We start from the raw sequence: 16,129 nt of genomic DNA on the forward strand, positions 1-16,129 counted from the left end.
CCATTTTTGAAACGCAGCACCTTGGGAAGGGCCGGGGTCTGAGGGCACATGGTAGGGCGAGTTCGGCCTCTCTTCCCCCTCAGCTGCAGACAACTCAGCTCTCGCCTCATCCTCAGCCAGACCTGTTTCTGCCGATGCCGCTATCACCTCTGCCACTGCTGCCGCAAAGGCTGCCTCTTCAGCTGCCTCCTCCTCAGTGGCCTCCTCCTCTGTGGCGACTGCCAACACCATGAAAATTGGAACCTTGGATTTGGGACAGCTCATGGCCACCACGCCACCGAGGGGCTGCTTGAGGTGATGTGTCTGCTGTGATAGCTCCACATGCTTTGCACTCCCAGTCAGGACCTTCACTTCAATTGAGGCCTCAGCCAGCCAGTCAATAGAGTGGAAGAAAGACAACCTCTTCAGTAAATGGTGCTGGCAAAATTGGTTAACTACATGTAGAAAACTTAAGCTAGATCCTTATATATCACCCTGCACCAGAATCAACTCCAAATTGATCAAAGACCTTGAACTCAAAGCAGACACTCTGAAAACATTAGAGGATGGAATAGGAGAAACCCTAGGTCTCCTTGGCTCAGGCCGAAATTTTCTGAATAGAGATCAGGAAACACAACAATCAAAGAAAGATTGGACAAATGGGATTGCATAAAGTTGCAGAGCTTCTGCAGGGCAAATGACATAGCTAGCAAGATCAATAGAAAGCCCACGGATTGGGAGAAGATCTTTACTAGCCATACAACGGACAAGGGTCTCATATCTAAAATATACTTGGAACTCAAAAAATTAAACCACCCAACAACAAATCCTCAAAGAAACAACTGCCCAATAAATAAGTGGGCGAAAGACTTAAAGAGAAACTTCTCTGAAGAAGAAAGAAGGATGGCCAATAGACACATGAAGAAATGTTCAACATCCCTAGCCATAAAAGAAATGCAAATCAAAACAACATTGAGATATCACCTCACTCCAGTTAGAACGGCAAAAATCAAGAACTCTAACAACAACAGATGTTGGAGGGGATGTGGACAGAAAGGAACCTTACTTCATTGTTGGTGGGAATGTAAACTTGTTCAACCACTTTGGAAAGCAGTATGGAGGTTCCTCAAAAGACTTCACATAGAACTCCCCTATGACCCAGCAATCCCACTTTTGGGCATTTACCCAAATGTTTACAAACAAGACCACACTAAAGCTACCAGCACAACTATGTTTATTGCAGCATTATTTACCATAACTAAGATATGGAACCAACCCAGATGCCCCTCAGTAGATGAATGGATCAAGAAAATGTGGTATATATGAAGCTATTTCCTCTTATGCATGTACTTACTCCTCTCTGCTCTCTCTTTCTCTGCCTCCACTTCTCTTGCGGGCCACTTCGACCCCTCTGCGCATGCATGCCTGTCACAGAGAGCCCCTGCCCACTGCTACCACCACATTAAGCCCCCGGGCCCTGCCTCCTCTTCCCCTCAGTCACACCCTTTCCTCTCCTCAGCCCTGCCACCTATTCCCCTCAGCCCCGTCCCCACCCTTGCCTAAAAGAGCAGCCCTGACTGGGCCCTAAGGCTTCCAGGCCATGGGAATTGCCTCACCTCAGCTCAGCACTTCCCGCCAACCCTAACACTTGCCCAGGGAATCAAATCTCCCCTCAGCCCCACCACTGGAGGAGACTCTTCTCCATTCCTCTCCACTCCACACATCAAGCAGGTACACAATGACCTCTGTGTGTATGTATGTAGGTGTGTGAGTGTGTGTGTGTGTGTGTGTGTGTGTGTGTGTGTGTGTGTGTGAAAGAGAGAGAGAGAGAGAGAGAGAGAGAGAGAGAGAGAGAGAGAGAGAGAGAGAGAGAGAGAGAGAGAGAGAGAGAAAGAGAGAGAGAGAGAGAGAGATTGTTGGGGATAACTACCTCAGAACCTAGCACCCCTTGGGATGACTCAACACATCGAACATTTCAAAAAACAGCACAAAGCAACCTGTGTGAAGGACTCAGCACAGTGCTCCATTTGAAGGACTTAGCATATAGTAACCTTTGGGATGACTCAACATGCAGCTCCCTTTGAAAGAGGAAGTCCATAGCACGCAGTGTATAGGACTCAGTTCATGGCACACTTTGAAAAACACAGCCCGTAGCACTCTTTCCCAGGACTCAGCACATTGCACCCTGTGTTAAGGCTCCACACACACCACTCTTTGAAGGGCTGAGTATGTAGCACCCTGTGTAAAACATTCAGTGGACAGCACCCTTTAAAACACTCAGCACATAGCAGTGTTTTGAAGGACTCAGCACATACCACCCTGTGGAAACACCATTTGAAGGACAGTACAGAGCACCCTGTATAAAGGACTCGGCACACAGCACTCGAAAAACTCACCTCATCTCACTCTTCTCAAGGATGCAGCACATTGCACCCATTGGGATGACTCAGCTTACAGCCCCCTTTGAAGGCGTCAGCTAAAATAAAGTACCCTGTGTAAAGGACTCGGCCCACAGCACCCATTGAAAAATTCACCTGTCCCTCCCTTCTCAAGGGCTCAGCACATAGCATCCTTTGGGATGAATTAGCACACTGAACCTTTTGAAGGACTCAGCATAAATACATTGTGTAATGGTCTCAGCACACAGCAACCTTTGAAAAACCCAGCACTGCCCACTCTTCTCAAGGACTCATAATATAGCACCCTTTGTGATGACTCAGCACACAAAATGCTTTTTGAGGACTCAGCAAAAAACCCCCATGTAGGAAGGACTCAGAAAACTGCACCCTTTGAAGGACTCAGCATAGAGCTGTATGTCACAAGCTCAGCTGTCATTAGAATTAGGGTGCTTTCTTCTGTATCACCATTCTTCAGAAACACTTCACAAATCCTACTAGTTCACCTTTAACTAACCTATGTTTTGTGGAGGAGGGTCAGCTGGGGGTCTTGAACTCACAGCGTGGGGGCCCAGTCTCTGAGCTCTTTGGTTCAATGTTAGAGCTCTACCACTTTGAGACATGGCTCCAATTTTGTTTTTTTGTGGGAAGGGATTGTTCTTTGACAGGCCTTACAGTAATCAGGAAGGCCAAGTTGGAGTGTCCATGGCCAAAGGCTCTTAGCTTGGCCTGGAGCTGACCTCTCCTTTCCTTGTTCTCCTGGAAGCCGGGCCTCCTGGAACTCTCTTGGCCTAGGGTGAAACAGATCTGCTCTGGAATCAACATTCACAGTGGGCAAAAGTCAGCTTGGGCCTGGTCACTTCCCCCAATTGAACTCTAGATGACAATAGTCCCCCACGATGGCACGTGGCCGCATGTCCTACATCTGGCTAAAAGGGGGCAAGAGTCACCCACCATAGGGATTGTACCTGCGAGTTGTGTTTACTCTTGCTTCCCTGGAGCCCCCATCATGCTTTGAAGCCACCCTGGATGGGAATGTACTTGAGAGACTTACCTACAATTAACCATCAAAAAGCAAGTGGGGCTGTGGCTCAAGTAGAAGAGCACTAGCCTTGAGCAAGAAAACTCAGGGATAGAGCCTAGGCCCTGAGTTCACACACACACACACACACACACACACACACACACACACACACACACACACGAATGCAAAAGCAGATTTCTACACTGCAATCTTTGAGTATTTTTTTATTTGGGGGAACAGAATGGCTAGAACATCAGCTTTCCCCCATCACAGCTCCTTGACTGGGTCAAGGTCTATCCTGGTCCTTTGGGGCTCCTTTTACAGAATCGCCAAGATGCCTTCAAAAGGTGTCACATGCTAGGCACTGGTGGCACATGCCTGTCATTCTAGCTACTCTGGAAGTTGAGATTAGAGGACCACAGTTCAAAGCCATTTTGGGCAGGAAAGTATGTGAGACTCTTATCTTTGATGAACCATCAGAAAACAAGAAGTGGCACTATGGTTCAAGTCGTGGAGTGTTAGCCATGAGAAAAAGTCGTGGAGTGTTAGCCATGAGAAAAAGAGCTCAGGGACAGTGGCCAGGCCCTGAGTTCAAGCCCCAGGACTGGAAGAACAAATCTTTGTTGGAGGCTTGTTTTCCCTTTGAAAACAATTCATTCTTTGTGATAAGCATAATATGGGCCTCTTCCCTGGCCACCAATGATCCATTAGATGTCCCTTGAATATTGTCCACCTCCCAGCAGCCTCTGCCCTACCCGACCCGCAGTTTACTCTTCCCATCACCTGGCAGATGGAGTCCTGAGAGAAGGCCACCTGGCCACCTATTTGTGGTGGCTCCTGAGGCTTTTGAGAGTCAGTATGTCACATAGAGAGTCATCATCTGCATCAGTCTACAGAAGAAAGGGAGGGAACACTCCTTGCCTGAGCCTGTGAGCTGTGGGTGATCTGCATGTGTGGCTTCTGCAGCAGGATGTGCTCGATGGGGGAGTCCTATATGGGGTAGGGAACCCCGACCTGTCCTTTGGCAGTTTCCACACTGCTTTGAAGTGGCAATTCTTCAAAACCTTTCTGCTCCTCCCTCATGTTGACCACCCCAGAGCCTGAGGTATCTGAAGCAGTGGTGGTGGCGGGGGACTCAGTCTGTGCTGGCATCTGGTGCCTGCTGTCCATGCCTTCCCCTGAGAGGAACCACAGGGGCTCCCAAAACTCTCTCCTCTTCATCTTCTCCTGGGACAGCCAGCACATGTGCTCAGCTTTCTCCTGACACAGCTCATCCAGGATGAATATCTGCTCTTTACACGCCACGTGGGAGTTCTCGATGGTGCAGATGTGTGACAACATCTGGCTGCATCGATGGTGGAGCTCATCCACTGGACTCCCGAAGTCCACCACAATAGGCAGGTCATGGACAAAGCAGATTTTCTTCTCAGACTCCCACGTGTCCTGCTTCCCATCTCCACGTATGTTGTGGTGTCAGCTCACAGGGTGGGGTGCCAGTGGCTCCAGTTTTCTCTGGCACTAAGCTGCCAGGTGGACTGGGCACCCGCAGTGGGACTGCCACTCTTGGTACAGGAGTTTCTTTCCCCCTGTGGATTTCAGCCAGGAGAGGGCCCCCCCTCGGTTTGGGGGATGTCTCCATCCTCTGTGATGGTCACATCTGGGGGAGTTGCCTCCTCAACTTTTGCTTCTCCAGGGCTCTCAACTTTCCCTTCCCCAGGTAAAGCCAGGAAGCTCAGCTGGGCCTGAAGGCTCTCCTCCTCTGGTCTGGTCACTTCCAGGCACTTGAGGGTATCCTGCCACTTTGAGAGCACCACCTGGTCCCACAGTTGGTAGGCCTACACTTGCTTCAGCTGCTCCAGCAGCTGGGTCTGCCTCTCTAGGTGCTGCCTATCTAGGGCCTCCTTCTCAGAGCTCAGCTACTCATTGGAGGTGTTGTGCAGCTCACAGGTGGCTCTGAGCTCCTGCAGCTGAGCCAGGGACTGCTCCTGCAAATCCTGCAGCTCCCAATCTGCTTGGCTTTCTCTCTCAGCCACCTCTTTCCATTCCTCTATCTTCTCCTCTGTGTCGTCCAGCTCTTTCCACAGATGTTCCTTCACCTGCTGCTCTGAGTCCAAGATGCTGCCTAGCTTCTCCTCACTGATCACCATGTGTAGAGTGTCCCACAGCAGGGCCAGCTCTTCTTCCATCTGTCTGTTGCACACATGCACATCATGGGATCTTGCAGATCTCCTGCTGATCCTTGGCCTTCTCCTCCAGTCTCCACAGTTGCTTCTGCTGCTCAGTGTTCTGGAAATGGAGCATTTGGTTTTCCTGGACTTGGATGTGAAATTGTTCCTCCAGGTTTTTCAACTCCATCTGGGTGCAGTAGGCCTGGGCCTGCATCTGCTGCTTGGCCGGAGATGGTCCCAAAGGGGGCCATGTCTCTGCCAGCTTCCTTCTCAATTCCCCCAGCTCCTTCTTTAGGTCAAAAACCTGCCTTGCCCCTTGATTATTCACCATGTCAATTGGTGTGCCCACTGGGTCAGCCTCCGGGCCTCTTCCTTCTGCACGTACCTCTCAATGCTCAGGTCTTCTGTGAAGATGTCTCTTCTAGATTCACTTCAGTCACCATCCAGCTCACTTTGGCCAGTAGTCTCTTTAGTACCTCACGCCCCGCCAGAGCTTGTTGGAACTTACAGATTATGCTTTTCATGTTGCTCCAATGTGTCCAGAGTGCTTCCAGCTTCTCCTGAAACTCAGTGTTCACTTGCTCCAAGTCATTGAAGCTTCTGATCTTTTCCTCGAGCTGAAGGGTCACATCATTCAGCTGTTCTAAAAACATTTCGGTCTCATTCTGTGAGCAGTGACCAGAGACATCACTATCTCCAGCTCTGCAATGTGCTTCTCTGCGGTCTGCAGGCAGCTGGTGAGAGCTTGATGCTCCCTTTATCTGTCATCGGTCCCCTGCTGCATGCGGGCTGGTGAACATTGTAAATCACTTTCTGCCCAAACCAACCTCTGTATGGGTGCCTTGTGGATCTCTAGCTCCCTTTTCATTGCTGTGTGCAGTTGGGCTATCTTCTCTCTTACTCCCGTTCATCCTGCAGGTCAGTCTTTCCTGCTTCAGTGGTTGGATCTTGGCACAGAGCACCTCTTTTTTTCTTTTGCTGGGATCCAGGGTGGGCACCACATGTCTGTACACCTCTGCAGATCCTTGGTGTTATCGGGACCATTGACACTCTGGACCCTGGTGGTTGTGGCTGTGTCCAAAGGCAGGGGAGGCCCATGGTCAGCATCACATTTGGCTGGACTCTCCTTTGAATCATACTCCACAGTGGCGTTTGTCTTGGGGATCCTTCACTTTTTCATGTTCTTGGTTTTCTTGAATGTTGCAGATCTGTTGGGAGGATTCTTCTGCCAGTGTTCTTGTGGCAATTTCATGCTCACAGCTCTTTCATGGAGTCCTGTTGTTTCAGACATCAGAGCGCTGGGACAGGAAAGATGGGCTGGCCACTTTCTCATGGTCTGGGAAATCCTCTATTCACCCACTCACTGTCTAGGACCTCAATTTCCTACTCTACTCCAATGTGGTCTCGAGTATCTTGCTCACCACTCATCCACCTCTACCTTCCTTAACTGCTAGTAGTGGTGTCATCCAACTGAGGGAATCCAGGTGCTACCGGGTAGCAAGGAATATGGGCGTGGCCACCATTTTTGTTTCCCATTGGTCAGAAAGAACCATAAAAGAATAGGGGTGTGGACGGAATCCTGTGATGCAGGCAGAATGGGCAGAGTCAAGATAACAGCACCAATTTCACATGAAATTCTGTCCAATCCAGTTGGGGACATGAGGGTGACCTGCTTTAGCTGGATGGCTGCACAGATTGTTGTGTTTGTCTGTTTGTTGCCAGTCCCTGACCTTGAATTCAGGATCTGGGCACAGTCCTTGAGCTGCTTTTGCACAAGGCTAGCTCTCAACTAGTGAAGACACATGGCTCTACTTCTGGCTTTGTTGGCACAGAAGTTGGACAGGGGTCTCAATGACTTTCCTGCCTAGGGTGACTTTGACCATGATCCTCCTGTCACAGCTTTGCAAGTATCAAGGAGGACTGCTGAGAGCCATTGGTGCCTGCCTAATCATTGGTCTTGCTGATGTTCTTGGACAAACTGGTGATTTCCTTATCCTCGGGTTAAAGAGGTGAGAGCTGGAGCCCATATCCTGGTCCTGCCACCTCCAAATGGCAGGTGATCCTAAAAAACTCAATCCTATCCATATGAATACCAATGGCATGTGATATATGTGATTAAATAGGCAGCTCATGAATCATTCTAGGATAAAATTATACACAATTATATTATAGGACACTGATCAATTTTAATTAATACTTTATGAAGCATTTAAACAATCACATTCATTAAATGGGGGCAGAATGAAATACCTAAGAATTGGATATCACATAGTATACAGCTGCCATTTTTTCTGTCAGGACTTGGATCAGAACTCATGGTCTGGGTAACTCTTTTGCACTGTGTGGAAAGGGGAAGCTCACCTCTTTGAAGTCATGAAATTCAAGTCTGTTCCTTAGACCTGAAATCAATCCCCAGCACTAGAAAACATGATTTATATGATTTATATTTATATATATGATTTATATGATTTATATTTATATGATTTATATGATTTATATTTATATACATAGGTTGACTTCATATAGCGCTCAGTGTATTCATGGTTAATTTTTGTTTTATTCATGTGTTGGCCATATATTTTATTGACTGTTATGGCACATAAAACATTGATTCCATAGGATATAGGTCTGCATATATGTTCCACTTCATACCTGACTGCCAGGACTTTCACAAAAAAGGAAAAAGTTTGTCACTATCAGCTTCTTACTCCATGATTCATTTTTTGGGAGTGCTGGCATCTGAACTCACGGCCTACAAGGCCAAATTCATGAATGGGTGAGTGTCACACGCCATCCTGGGGAAAATTGAACTGACAGGCTGTTCCTAGGACCTTAGATCAAGCCCCAAGGTTTGACAAAATAAGAACAGCGTGACACCCAGATGGTATTATGCTAATAAATACATATCTTTATAGAGTGCCAGACATGTCTACACATTATTCAGTTATGTAGGCTACATTCCTACCAATTCTTGTGTATTTATTATGCCTCCTTGTAATTCATGTTATTGTTTTCATCCTTACTAAACTATTAATTAAATCAGTGTCCTGAAATTATTGCATCTCTGTAAGAAATAGTATTCTTTTAATGCTTCATATTAAATAAAATCAGTCTACTGAAATCATGATGTCTAATTTTATACAAGTAGTATTCACGATCAGCTCATTCAACCGTGCCATTGATAGCATTCCATCATTATTACTATGGATGGGAACCAGTCTCTTAGGATCTCCAACATCTGTAAGTAGCATTACTGGGATTTACCTCTAGGCCTACATTGCTGTGCGAGACTATGGCTTCCCCAATAGCCCTCCATCCTTCAGCAATGCAAGGTGAAGCACCCTTTAGAGCCATGTCATTCAGACCCAAATGGTCACAGTGCAAAGGAATAAAATGTAAAAACGCAATCCTGCTACTTTTTTCTTTTGGGGGGGGGTCGGTCATAGGGCTTGAACTCTGGGCCTGGGCGCTGGGCCTATGGTCTTCAGTTAAAGGCAAGCACTTTACCACTTGAGTCACAGCACCACTTCCAGTTTTGTAGTTTCTTGGAGATAAGTGTATCACGGATTTCCTTGCTTTGAACCGAGATACTCAGATCTCAGCCTCTTTAGTAGTTAGGATTACAGGTGTGAGCCACCGGCGCCTGGCTCTGCCACTTTTTTTCTGTGCATAGGTTTTCCCAGAACAAGGCCTGGAGGTCTAGAATCCCAGGATCAGCTGTGGCTCCGTGGCTGCACTGCAGCCTAGGGTGATAGAAGCTGAGGCAGAGTGCCATGATCTGAGTTCAAGACCTTGCTTCACAAAAAAAACACAACCCCCCCTACACACACACAAAAAAAAATTTAGCTCACTGGCTTGCAATTCTCACTATTTTTTTCTACTTTGGATTTGAACTCAGGATCTTCGTAACTCTGCAGCACTGTGGATGAAGGGGAAGCTCACCATGTTTGAAGACAAGAAAGTTGGGCCTCATCCCTAGGCCTGAATTCAATCCCCAGCCCTGGAAAATATACTGTTTATATACATTATAAAGATCGGATTTGTACTTACCTATAGATGTTTAGGCCATATTGTGGTTATTGATTGCATTTTTGTTTCATTCATTTATTTACCATTTATTGACTGTGATGACACACAATCCATTTTTTATATTGATGACATCCAATCACATAGTATCTAAATTTGTAGACATGTTCTCCATCGTGACTGAGAATAGGAAAACAGGTGTCACAATCGGCTTCTTACTCCATGATCCAATTGTTTGCAGTGCTGGCATCTGAACTCAGGGCCTAGGAGACCCAGTTCATGAATGGGTGTGCCAACACGGCAACCTCTAGCCAAGGAAGCTGCCAGTCAGTTCCCAGACCCTGAGATTGAGCCACAGGGGTGAACAAAATAGCCATACATGGGTAGGCAGGTGGTATATATCAATAAATATATATTTGTATAGAATTCCAGAGACATCTACCTAGGATTCAACATCAACTACGTTCCTACCAACTCTTGGGTATTTATTATGCCTCCATTGAAGGAATAGTATTGTTTTCATGCTTAATAAACCAGGCATTAAGATCAATCAACACCCTAGGATCATTGCATCTAATTTTAGACTAGAACTTTTCCCCCCAGAAACTTCTTATTCAATCATGAGTTTGCTAACATTCCATCATTATTCCCATGCATAGGAATGAGTCTCGTGGGAAGTCCCCCCATTGGTAGGTATCAGGACCAGTATTGAAAATCAGAGTCTATGATGACATATGGGCCTGTGGCTTCCTCGATAGTCTGCTAGCCATGGCCAATGCAAAGTGAAGTACCTTTGTAGCCTTGTAATTTGGACCCAGGTTGGTCACCATGCAAAGGAAGAAATTGTAAAAAATCCATCCTGTGGCTATTTTTCTGTGTGTGGTTTGTTTTTGACTCCTGCAAGGCTTCAGGGCCTAGGATCACAGGGTTGACTATGGGCCTGTGGCAGCCCACCAGGCTAAAGTGATCGAAGCTGAGCCACGGTTGGCATGAAGTGAGCTCAAATCCTTTGGTTAGCCAAAAACAAAAAACAAAAAACAACAAAATTCTAAAAACTAGTAAAGCACCCTAGTTCAGAATTCACACGATTTTTCTGCCACAGCTCAGATTCCAACTCAGGTCTAGGTAACACTATAGCACTGTGGGGGAAGGGGAAGCTTACCATCCTTGAAGACTACAAGGTCAGGCCTGCTCCCAGGGCCTAAATTGAAGCCCCAGCACTGGCAAAAATCATATGCCCATCTATTTTAAACATAGGATCTCTATTCACATAAATTTGTTCAGTACAATTATTCTTTTTATTGTGTATCTTAGTCACGGATGCAATTTGTTTATTGAGCATGATGACAGATATAACTGTGCTAGCATGGATGACAATCTATTCCCATGTCTATAGAGTTGCTTAAGCGTTCTCCATCCTAGCTGAAACCCAGAACTTTCACAGGACAGGAAACAGGTGGATGGATTGGATTCTCACACCTGCATTCCTCTTTTGGCAATGTTGGGATTTGATCTCAGAGCCTAGCAGGGCCAATTGGAGAAAAGGTCAAGGTGAAGACACCATGATGTGAGCATCTAAGGAACTAGGCTGTTCCCAGGACCTGAGATTGAGTCCTGGGGATAGGGCAGGTGGAGAGCACAATAGTCATCCATTCATAAGCTGAAGATACTATGCATATTTGTTTAGAATAGGAGAGATGGCGACCTGTGATGGAATCCAATCTACCTTGTAACTACTGATTCTTGGATCTTTCCCGATGCCTCCATTTCATGACTGTGATGATTATGGTCACGCTTCATCAATTCTCCATTAAAAATAATTGATACCCCAGGAATCTTGCCTATCAGTTCCTGCTCACATCCTGCAGGAACTACTCATTCAAGGATGAGATTGATCACATTCCATGACTCTTCCTAGGTCCAGAAACAAGTATCTCAGGATCTCACGCCAATCCCTCAATGTAGGGGGGCTGATTGGGATTCGACCACTGGGCCTCTTTGCCTGGATGGCCTGCGGCTTCCCCAACAGCTGCAGGCCTTCAGTCACTCCAGGTAACCTTCACTCTGTAGGTCTCCGGTTTCAGACACACCATGGTCACTGTACAAAGGAAAATGAACATAAAAGCACCAGGTGGAACTTACCACTGCTTTTTTTCCACTCACAGCTTTCTTTTTTTCTGCAAGCTCTGGAGTCCTAGGATTCGAGGATGGGCTGTAGGTCCAGAGGCCACAGCATAGGATGATAGAAGCTGAGGCAGAGTTGCCACTACTTGAGTTCGAGCACTGGGTCTGTGAAAAAAAAATACATATATATAAATATATATATATATATATATATATATATATATATATATATATATATATATATATACTCACACACACATATATGAATGAAGCATCTTAGTGCAGAATTCGAGCCATTTTACTGCCAGAGCTGAGATTTGAACTCAGGTCTGGGTATCTCTGTTGCACTGTTGGGGAAGGGGAAGCGAACCATCTTTGAAGACTACAAGGTCAGGCCTGTTGCCAGGGCCTAAATTGAAGCCCAACACTGCCAAAAATCATATGCCCAACTATTTTACACATAGGGTCTCTGTTTACATACATATGTGGAATGCATCATGCTTTCAGTGTAGTTATTCTTTTTATTGTGTGTCTTAGCCAGGGATGCATTTTGTATTTTATTGAATATGATGACAGATATAACTGTGCTTAAATGGATGACAACCTATACCCATGTCCATGGACTTGCCTATGTCTTCATGCTAGCTGAGACAAAGGACATTCACAGGACAGGAATACAGGTCGACCTATGGGTTCTCACATCAGGATTCTGCTTTTGGCAATGTTGGGATTTGAACTGAGTGCCTAGCAGGACGAATTGCTGAAAGACTCAAGGTGAGGACACCAGCATGTGAGCAACTGAGGAGCTAGGCCATTCCCAGGACCTGACAATGAACCCCAGGGAGGGCCAGGATAGGCATAAATTCATACTTCAAACATAGGATCTGTATTGACATATATGTGTGGGCAGCATCTTGCACTCCGTGCATTTCTTCTCCTTAATTTGTGTCTAATAAATGGAGGTATTTTGTATTTTACTGAGTATGGTGACAGATATAGCTGTCCTGACATGGATGATGACCTGTTCCCATGGTTATAGGGTTGCCTATGCATTCATTCTCCATCCTAGCTGAGACCCAGGACTTCCACATTAGAGGAAATCAGGCACAATGACTGGCTTCTGACATCAGGATGAATTTTTTGTCAGGCCTGGAATTTGAACTCAGGTCTGGGTAACCCCGTTGCACTGTGGGGGAAGGGGAAGCTCATAATCCCTGAAGACTAGAATGTCAGGCCTGTTCTTGGGCCTGATTTGAAGCCCCAGCAGTGGACAAAGCTTACCTTTTTTAAACATGTAAACATATTTACATACAGGTGTGGTATGCATTTTGCTTGCAATGTAGTTATTTTTAAATTTTGAGTCTTATTCATGGATGTATTGTGTATTTTATTGAGAATGGTAACAGGTATATCTGTGCTGCCATGGATGACAACCCATTCCCATGGCTATAGAGTTGCCTATATAGCATTCTTCATCCTCGATGAGGCCCAAGACCTTCACAGGACAGGAAATCATGTGAACCATTGGTTTCTCACATGAGGATGAATCTTTTGGCTGTGCTGCGCTTTGAAGTCAGAGCTTAGCAGGCAGACTTGGGGAATGGATCAAGGTGAGCACACCAGCCTGTGAGCCACTAAGGTGCTAGGCCGTTCACAGGACATGAGCTAGTGCCCCATGGGGGTCAATATACTCATGAAATCATAATTTAAAGACAGGAGCTATATTTCCATACATGAGTGGGAGGCATCTTGCTTTCAGTGTACTCATTCTCTTGATTTCGTGTCTTATTCATGGATGCAATATGTATTTTAATGAGTGTGATAACAACATGGCTGGCAACCAATTCCCATGAGTATAGAGTTGCCTATATAGCATACTCCCATTCACAGCATAGGAAAACTGGTGCAACCATTGGCTTCTCATATCAGGATGAATCTTTTGGTAGTGCTGGGATTTGAACTCAAGGGCTAGCTGGCTCAAGTGATGGATGAGTCATGGTGAGCACACCAGCACGTGAGCCACTAAACATCTAGGTCTTTCCTGGGACCTGAAATCAAGCCCCGGTGGGCGTTATAGTAGTCATAAATTCAGAATTTAAACAGAGGATCTCTATTTCCATACATGGGTGGGCAGCATCTTGGGTTCAGTGTAGTTATTGTCTTTATCTGGTGTCTTACTCATTGATGTATTGTGTATTTTCTTGAGCATAGGATGACAGATATAACTGTGGTGACCTGGATGACAAGCTATTCCCATGAGTATAGAGTTGCCTATGCATTTTCCATCCTAGCTGCAACCCAGAACTTGTACAGCACAGAAGAACAGGTGCAACGAATGGTTTCTCACATCAGGGTGAATTTTTGGAAGTGCTGTGATTCGAACTCGGGTCCTAGGAGGCCCAACTGCCCAATGGGTCCACATGAGCAAACCAGCCTGTGAGCCACTAAGGAACTGGGCTGTTCCCAGGAGCTGAGATCAAGCCCCAAGGAGGCCACAAGAGTCCTCCATTGCGGCGAATGCCTTCTCGGCCAGCAAGGAAGAACGACCACCACACCAGGAGTCTTCTCAGATCACACTTTACTGGAGAGCCTTCTTACATGTAGGAGAGCTTGAGCGCGAGAGAGAGCGCACAAAAAAAATGGCCGCTTATATAGGGAATAGGGACACGTGTCATTCTACTATTGGTCGTCTGCCTTTCACCGTCACCAAGTGCCACGGGATTGGCTGGGGACTCTACGTGGCTCGCGCATGCGCAAAGCCCAGGACCCACCATCCCACCAAGCACTGCCTAATATGGAGTTGTTTACCTCAAAGCTGCAAGGGAGTGGGCGGTGTCTAATTGCGTTCGCACTGGCTCCCCGCAGTTCCCCCTTTTTGTTTTTTGGCAACAGGTAAGAGTAGAGGTTGGGCCTCTGTCTAAAACATTAATGAGAGGACCTTGCACTGGCCTTCGCCTGAGGGGCGCCTTCCCCAGTGATGATCAGGCCCGTCCGATGCCTTTTTTGCAGAGGTGGGATCTTGGGCATCAACCCACTTGCAACCCAACATGCTCTTCTTGAGGAGATGGTCCTCCTCAATTGCAGTGCACTTGCCTCGCACCCTGTCCCAAATTGCAAGTTGCATACCTGTCCCGGTCCAATGGGATCCCCTGATCCCTCGGGGTGCTAAGGCTATGCAGAATGGTAAGGCTTAATTGCCTCTCAGGGCCGACAGCCAGATCTGGGGTGAGGATCCACTCTCCAAAGCGGCTAATGCTTGCGAGATAACAACCTTGTCCCTTCTGGTTTGGGCTCAAAGGCGACAGACCAACCATAGGCAGACCACGCATCCTCCCAGGCAGCAGGCTAAAAACATTCCGACTCCCACCCACTCTTTAAACCAGGAGACTGCAGAGGAGATCCAAGACTGGAGTCCCTCCACGAATCCAGGGTCCATCGCATTGAATTCACGGTCACGATGGCAATCCGCAGCTGATCCAGCATTTCATCAAACTCACCAGTCCAGTTACCTAGAAGATAACTCGACAACTGTTTAGATAAGTTTGCAGCTCGGGTAAAGTTATCATACTGAATGCTTGTCACACATAACCCCTCATACTTCCACTGACAGCCAAGCTGAGCAATTTGCCAAAGGGTGTCCACTTGTTCCTGGATGAGATCAATCCTTTGGTTGACCACCATTAACCCTCCTCGCAATTGAGAATTAATGCCCCTCTGTAAATCCAGGGCATGGGCTACATTGGCAGAAAGATTATTTAAGGTTTGTGCCGTTTGTACAGTATGGCTCATTGCAACAGCTGCTGTGGCAGCTCCTACAGCCGCCAAGGAAATAGCTGTAACTATAGCAGCAGAAATGCCAAAATCTCTCTTTTGTCTAAACAAGGTCAACGCATTGGAAGCATTAACGGGCACAGGCACCCAGCGAGGCATACGGGTTATCACAGCATATTCATATTTAGAAGCATTCCAACATTGAGCATAGGAGCAAGATTTATCAGTACAATTAGCAGGATCTATGTTGCTAACAACAAACACAAATGGGGGATACACACAAACTGGGGTAGGACCATATGTGATGTTATTATATGGCTTAACTCCGTCGTCATAACAGCCTGTATCGGTCCTCCACTTGAATGGTGTGGCTGCGCCTGCTGAGATTGTGGTTAATTTTTCCTGTGGGTCCCAGGAAGCCCATGGTTTGGAGGAACTCCACCCAAACTGGCTTAACCCGATCTTTCCCCCACCAATCATAACCAGGGGCTCCAAGTTCAGACAACTCCCATCCACACCACACAACAACCAATTGTCAAAGGGGTTAGAAACATATGCCTGATTGGGATTTTGATCAGTATAATTTCGTCCCTTATACGTCTGATTAAACGCCGTGCTTATACCAGGGGAGAAGTAAAAGG

Source organism: Dipodomys merriami, unplaced genomic scaffold (genome assembly GCF_024711535.1).
Source record: "Dipodomys merriami isolate MVZ:Mamm:240054 unplaced genomic scaffold, mDipMer1.0.p SCAF_165, whole genome shotgun sequence".
In the NCBI taxonomy this organism is placed as follows: Eukaryota; Metazoa; Chordata; class Mammalia; order Rodentia; family Heteromyidae; genus Dipodomys; species Dipodomys merriami.